Source organism: Balaenoptera acutorostrata, chromosome 17, assembly GCF_949987535.1.
Source record: "Balaenoptera acutorostrata chromosome 17, mBalAcu1.1, whole genome shotgun sequence".
Taxonomy (NCBI): Eukaryota; Metazoa; Chordata; class Mammalia; order Artiodactyla; family Balaenopteridae; genus Balaenoptera; species Balaenoptera acutorostrata.
Window position 1 is genome coordinate 41,156,664 of NC_080080.1, and position 8,255 is coordinate 41,164,918.

Here is an 8,255-nt window from a genome sequence, read left to right on the forward strand (position 1 = left end):
TCATGAAACTTAAAGTCACCGAATTAGTCACTCCCTATCTTCCCAATTATAATTTTGTTACATTTTCTCTCAGACATTGATTTTTAATCTATGAATCTGGGAGAACAATATGCTACATACCAACTTTTTCAATAGCAAAATAATATAAGCGATTGTGCCTTTTAAAATGTCAGATTTTACTATTTAATAATGAGAGAAATTTGGCTTTTAAAAAAAGTGCCTGGGCCATGTGTAAGGTATCCAGTAAATGGTTAGCATTGCTACTAATGTAAACCACGTCACCAATCTTCCCTTCGTATTAAGTGGCAAGAGCTATGACGGTCAGCCTCAAAGCTGGCTTCCAGCCCAGTCAGCCCCTGCAGCCGGCAGGGCCCAAGGCAGAAGTGTCTTTTTTAAGTGGGCTAAAAAGCATTTGGCTTGAATCTCAAATGCTGAGTCTTTCTGCAAGATGGCATATACATAACGCAAGTGCTTTGGAGGGGAGCTGATTTTAAAAGCATTAGAGCAAGTGAGCCTTATCTTAATCATGGTCCAAACGAAAACCAGTTGGTCCCCTGCAATCTTCCTTCATCCTCAGTGGTGTAGCTAGGGCTCTTTGGTTCTAGAAAAGCATCTCTCTCATGCATTAGCCATAACACAAAGCAACAGATGCCTAATACTTACTTCCATACCAGCTCGTGGGCTGAGGAAGTGACAACTGGTTGGAATTAAGCTGAATCTGGAAACATCCTGGGGTTCATTTTTATTTGAGATTACAAAATCAACAGGTGCCATTTTCTGGGCTTGGCAAAGGAGAGCAATGTAAAGGTATCAATTGGCACTCATATATTTGGACATGATCGAAGGGTCATATCCCCTGACAGCTCGGCAGGGGTGAATTTAGTTCCTGTAAAGCATACGGAGGGTTTAATTCCTCCCCTCAATGAAAATGTGTTATTTTATGTGCTCAGACTATCACCTCCTCCCTTGCTTTCTTAGAGAACATCTATTTCTGGTGGGAGCTGCCAATTTACTATCTCTCAATCTCACCCCACAGGTGGACACATGACCAATACGAGCCAATCAGAATCTTCCTCCAGATTTCTCACAAGATCTGGAGGGAAAGGGCTTCCCTTCCTCTCAGGTCACTAGACTATAAGAATATAGGATATTGGATTCCTGGAGTCTCATGAAGTCCGTCAGCTGGAGAGAACAAGGCTAAAACCAGAGAGAAGCAGAAATGAGAGATGATGAGGGAACCCTGGTTTGCCTGATAGACCAAATCATGTAGAGGCCAATCTCTCCTCTGCTCAGCCCATCATTTCAGTGCATAAACTAGGGCGTCTCTCTTTTATGTTTTACTTTGTTTATGCTAGTTCAAATTAGATTTCTGACACTTTCAAGGAAAAGAGTTCCGATCAATTCACTACCTACTCTGAAGGCTGCATTTTTACAACCTGCTGGACATCAAGTAAATTCAAATAATATCCAGGAGGATGAGATGGAACAAGATTCTCCAACTCAAGGAAGCCTACTTCTAGCCAATTAATTTCTTTATGGCTTGTCAGATTCATAGCACCAAATTTATGGGAGCAATTTATTAGAACCTAAGGCTCTTTTCTGTGCAGAGTGGATCTGTCAATCAAGGTCCATGTGCTGACAGTCAGACAGGAGAGGATGAGGGGTGGGGAGAGAGGAGCCAAGGCATAACCAAGGGCCCTGCTCAAAGCCAGAACTTGGTCTATCATACAACTAACAAAATGAAAGTGTGACTAGGTCCATGAGCTTCCATTTATATTACTAGTTGTTTCCCTTCTCTAACAACTGGCTCTGTGGGTTAAGACTCATATTTCTGCAAATCATTACTATCTACCCAAAGGTAGAGATCAGATTAAATGAATGTCATCTAGCTGGAAAGAGTTCCAAAGTCAAGTTACCAATTTCTTCCCCCATCCCACCCATTATGTCTTCTCTTCCCACTCCACCCACATTTTCATTTATATACTTCTACTGTTCATTCATTCATTCATTATTTCATGAACATTTCTAATAATCTCCATATGCCTGCCATCATGATTTAAAACATGAGTCTCCCCTGATTAAAACCCTTCAATGGATTTCTGATTAAAAATGAGGGTACTAAAGCTGATCACACGATTCTCTAACTCTTAACAAAAATGAACAATAATGGGGGCCAGTGTGTAAGGTAAACATCAACACCAACCAAGCAAACAAAGGGGGAAAACCTACTGCTATAATTATCAAAAACTAAAAGTTGAAGCAACAATATTCTGACACAAAATGTGCCCAAGTCTCCCAGAGATAGTACTGGTGATTTAATAAAATCTTGAAAATTTCTACTGATACTCCTGATGTGAGGAGGAAAAGTGCTTGTTGGGGAGATAATGGTAAGAAGTAAATAAACAAGACTGGCTCTCTTTGGTGGGAATGAAGACTCTAGGACTCTATACTAGATTGGGGGAAATATTCCAAAGACCAAGGGTATTTCCTCAATGAAGGAGGATACACCTACAACTAGATACAATGAATAGAGTGATGAAAAAAGAATGAATCAAAATAATTCATCTATAATATATCAGTGCAAAAAAATCTGAACTGAACTCCCTATGTTGAACATGATCAAGATGAAAACATGGTGTGGTAACCATGCAAACATATTACAAAGAGGAAAGAAATGAAAGGAAGCAACACAACAGGCAAGATAGGTGAAGAGCCTAGCTTGCACAAAAACATAACCATGGAAGAGAAGAGAGTTCCCCATGAGCACTTTAGTCTATATAATAATTTCATAGGTGTGATAATTCAATAAGGCAAGGTGAATAAGATGAAAGGGAGACTGCAAGGTTAAGAAAATAAATTGAAGACCAATTCAGCTGAATATCAAATTACTAGCCAAAAAATAAAAAGCTTTGGGTAATCCCAGGCAATGTAGAGGAAAAGGGCAGAGATTAAAACAATAACAGTAAAATATATAAAAATGACAAAGATAACCCAGAATAAAGACAAGTTTTTGGTGTCCCTTAGGTATAGAATCCAAAATATGGAAGAGAAAATCACTCAAAGATTATGAGAAGAAAAATTTCCCCCCAAATGAAGAAAACCTTGAGTCTGCAGATTAAGAAACATACACCATGTTGTGGATATACCTAGTATGTCCATCCGATATCCATTTCCCTTCCCCCTTCCTAAGGATAACAAGTTTTCATTTAGATATCCACCCTTCCTCCACATGACTCCTGTGCTTTGGTGCCCAATGCCAAGGGTCGGTTCTGATTGGTTTAGACCAATCTTGCAAATTCCACTGCCCTGGCCTCAGGTGTTGAGTCAGGCCTGGGCATGGGAACTAAATACGTCAAATCAGGTAAATTTTAGGATTTTTGCTTGGAATGTTGAAGAAAAATTACTCTATATATCAGGGAATATGAACTTTAGAGAGAACTTTTAGAAATATTTCTTACAGTGAGATCTACCATAAATGTGTGTGTATGTATATATATACATACATATATATACATATGTATGTACATATATTAATATATACAGCAATTCTTTCATTTCACTTCACTTTCTCTCCTGATAAATTTAGTATATGTTAAATTAAATCTTTATATTTCAAAATATTTTTGGAACTTGCTGGAAATCCATGCTCTAGGATATCAGAGAAAGCTATTCACAGGTAGGTGTAACACTGACAGCACTCCACTGCAAGACTTCTCAAGGTGGCTGTGCAGGGTGGGAGTATGTGGAATAGCTGCTGGTAGCTGGGTGCTGCTGCCACCCAGCATTGCAGGAGTAGGGCCCTGGAGAAGCTACCAGCACTGCAACAGCTCAGTGCCAGAGAAAGTCTGCCAAAGAGACCACCAGAACCAGGAAGCAAAACTCTTCTCCTCCAGTGACTGCCCAGACCATCTACTGACAAAGCTTTAGGACCAGCTGGCAAAGGAAAATGTTTAAAGAGTCCAGATCAATTTTCACAGAACAATCTAAAAGAATGAATTTGGAGCTAAGGGGCAATAAATTGATCACCCACAGTAAAATTTAGTGTTATTTTTTGCATTAAAAATTTTTTACATATATATAATCTCATGTCACTATTATTGTCTTTCTCTGTCTTTTTAAATCATCTTTAAAAAAATTTTTATCCATTTTATTAATGGTAAATACAGTTCATTCAATTTGCTTTATGCAACACAGAGTTATTAAGGGGATACAGGTTCAGTATTATATTTTCCTAGTGAATTGTTCCTTATACCTTTACCATTGTATAAGGACCTCTTTTTTCATAATAATGCTTTGTGTCTTGATATTTATTTTGTCTGACAGCAATATTACTACTATAATGTTGCTTTGTGTTTGTGAGAGTGTATGTTGTGTTTTTAATGTTTAGTATTAGATATTAGTATATCTTTCCCTATCCCTTTGCTTTCAAATCTGTGTTATATATTTGTATTTTTCTGTAAGCTACATATAGCTGGATATTTTAAATCCAATATGAGAATCTCTGGTGAATTCAAAGTGTTTTCATTTATTGGGATTACTGATACATTTGAATTTATTTCTAGTATCTTATTTTGTTTTATATTTACTTTCCTTTTCTATTTTAAATCAGTGTTTTCACCTATTTCTCTTTTCCTGCTTTCTGTTAGACTGCACTCCAACCAATCATTACAATGCTTTCCAATGATCTCCTCATCTTTCATTTAATTGTAGTATAATATTTAAATTCTACCTTTGTTGTTAAATCTCCTTCCAAATTAGTCATTATTATTATTATTATTATCATTATTATTATTATTATTATTATTATTATTTTAACAGGTTATTTACTTTATAAATAATAAAGTAAGAAAATGCTTATTTATATTTACCCATGATTATGAGTTTCTTTGTTTTTCATTGCTCTGGCATCCAGACCTTTCCTTCTGAGTTTGGTTCTTTTCCTTAAATACATCCCTTAATTAGATCTTTCATTAAGGATAAGTACTTGGTAAATTCTCACACCATTGCCTGAAATTCTTCTTTACTTTAACCTCACTTCTTAAAAAATTATAAACGTAAGTATAGAATTTTAGGTTGATTTTTTGAGTCAGTACTTTGAAGATGGTATTCCACTGTCCTCCAGCTATCATTGCCAATAGGTCTGCTGTCAGACATTTTTTTCTTGGAAGAGAACCTGTTTTCTGTGTTCATAAGTAAGGTATTATATTATTCATGAGTATTTTGAATTTTCAGTACAATGCACCTATGTACTGATTTATTTTTATTTATATATCACAAGGATTCAGCATATGCAGTTGTGTGCTGGAGTCAGCTCAGACCAACTCACAAAAGCCGGTTATGCATATTTCTTCCCAATACCACATTCAATGAAGAAACCTGAATTCAGCTGGTAATTCACCTAAATTCAGCTGGTAACCTGAAAGCAGCCATGATGACTGTTTTTACAGCACAGCAGCCAGCAAACACAATAAATCAGTGCTAACTTTATCATGGCAACTGGTTGTGAAACATTTATCAGTATACCAATGAGTATATAGTTCTTCAAATTAAGAGCTGGTGTGTTTTTTTTTTTATCTGTTTGGAAAATTTAAAGCCATTATCTCTTCAAGTATTTTCCCTTCTCCATTCTCTCTCTTCTTCTGTCTTCTATATCTCTTAAACTCTTGTCCATTTTTTCCACCTCTGTGTATCTCTCTCTCTGCTGCATTCTAGGTAATTTTCTCAGCTCTATCTTCAAAGTCACTAATTATTTCTTCAGCTGTATATAATATAATCCAGTGTTTAACTCATCCATAGAGATATCAATAACATGTCTACATTTCTAGAAGCTCTATTTGTTCTTCAAATCTATCTCTTCACAGTGTGCTGTTCTCTCCTTATAATTTCCAGTTTTTCTTTTATCACTTTAGCCATTTGAAGCATAGTTATTTTATACTCTTTGTTAGATTGCTCTATTACATCAAGTTCATGGGAATAGTAGTTTTCCTATTTATAATGTCTACTGACTCTCTTGTGATAGATTATTTCCCCATCGAATTATAAGGTTTAATTGTTTCCCCCACCTTCCTTCTTCTACCCCCAAAATACCTGTGCACTCTGAGGTGTAAAAGTCTTGCTACAAAATCATTTTACTTTTGCTTTTGGTCTGAAATTAGTTTTGATATTTGTTTCTCAGCTTGGACATTCCAGCATTAAATCAGTGATGTAAATTCCAACTTCACATGATTTTTGGTGGCCAAGGGCTTTAATTCCTCTCTTATCTTCCCAACGAAAATTCCAAAAAATAACAAACTTTCTAGTCACCCTACTTGAACAAGTAAGTAGGTTTTTGCTCCTTTTACCAAGGAAGCAGCCTTTTCTTTCCAGGATTCCAGCTTTAAGTAAAGATCTCTGCCTCACTCGGGCCCAATGCCATATTTCCCATGTTTACATGGGCAATAAAACCTCAGTCTCTAATCCCCTTATCCAATCTAATATCTTCCAAAACCATCACAGTGTCTGCTCAAAAGTTTACTGCTCAAACCTAACACTGCCTTTATTTCTGACATGTCATCATGCCAGAAATTATGTTTTTACAAATCAATTTATATATTTAGATTTTATTCTTATACATTGTATCTAGCATGTTCATGGTTTCATAACTGTGGAATTGAAGAGTGGGTGGAGTTTGTTAGTTAAAAAGTATTTCTCTCTTTTAAACTATTTGTATGTGTGCATAGAAAGCAGTCTAGAACAATGTTCACCTGATGGTAATGATTGTTATTTCCAGAAATTCAGATTCATTGATTTTTTCAACTTTCTTTGTATAGGTGCAAATTGTTTGAATATTTCAATAATTACCTTGTCTCATTTTTAACTGGAATAAAATAGTTATAAAATAAATGTTAGTGTCTCCTGTGTCTTTTGAACAAAGAACAATCTCCTTAGCCTGCTAACCAAGGACATTCATGATCTGACCTCATCCTACCTGTCTAGGCCCATTTCTCAACAGTCTCCCCATATTCCCTACCCTCTGGTTCACTTGACAGCACAACATTTCCCACACATGTCTCTTTTGTCACATTCTTATGACTTCATTGAGGCCCCTCCCCCTGTAAAAATCTTCTCAGCATGTCCTCATGTTCTCAGCAGGTCCCAGTATTGCTCAACCTTCAAACCACTTCTTTTTTAAAACCTCTTCATAATCCTTTACTTCCTCTTTTAGTCTTCCCCAGTCCTCAAAATACATTTTCCATATTGAATCACTTTTATTTATCTGTCTGTTGACCCCTTTAGAGAAAGGTGAGGACTACATCTAATATTCTAAATATGCCTCGTTTATCCAGTAAATGAGTTCATGTATAAATAAATGAAATGAATGCTCACAACTTGCTGAGTTAAAAGCCGGCTTCTTGGAGATTTCACTCTGGGTGAGCTGCAGGTTCATATGAGATGCCAGATAAGTTTTTGTGATTCCCTATGTCCTCTGGGTGGTAGTCAATTGGGATATTTTGGTAGCCCTGGGTAGCTGTTGAGAAGTCTGTAGGGAAAGAATGGCCAATGGTATTCTGTAATGCCTTACATGTGAATTGCCATTAGTTGTCATAGCACTTTTTGTTTTTTAATTTTTATTAGAGTACAGTTGATTTACAATGTTGTGTTAGTTTTTGCTGAACAGCAAAGTGAATCAGTTATACATATACATATATCCACTCTTTTTTAGACTCTTTTCCCATGTAGGTCATTACAGAGTATTGAGTAGAGTCCCCTGTGCTATACAGTAGGTCCTTATTAGTTATCTATTTTATATATAGTAGTGTGTATATGTCAATCCCAATCTCCCAATTTATAGCACTTTGACAACCAACATTTCACTTGATCCATTGAGGTAACTGGAAAATAGTCATGTGCCCAGTTTGTAAATGAGAAAACTGATGTTTAGAGCATTGATGACTTATCCAGAGATTCAGGGAAACAACTTTGACCTAGGTGTTCTGTTGCCAAGTCCAGTGGTCTGTGTTTTGTCTCTTTTACCATCAGCCTCTACAACTCTACAGGTATTCCTGGACCCCACTGTGGTAGGAGTTAAAATGTCAGCTATTACACTGTGATGGTGAGAAAGCCAGGCTCAGACCTACATTGTAACACCAGCTTTCTCCCTAAATTGCTGGGTGGCCTTCATGTCACCCCTCTGGCCTTGAGCATTTTCATGTGCAGACTCAATTTCTTCATCTCCAAAATGAAGAGGAACTCTAAGGTCCTTACTCTTCACAATT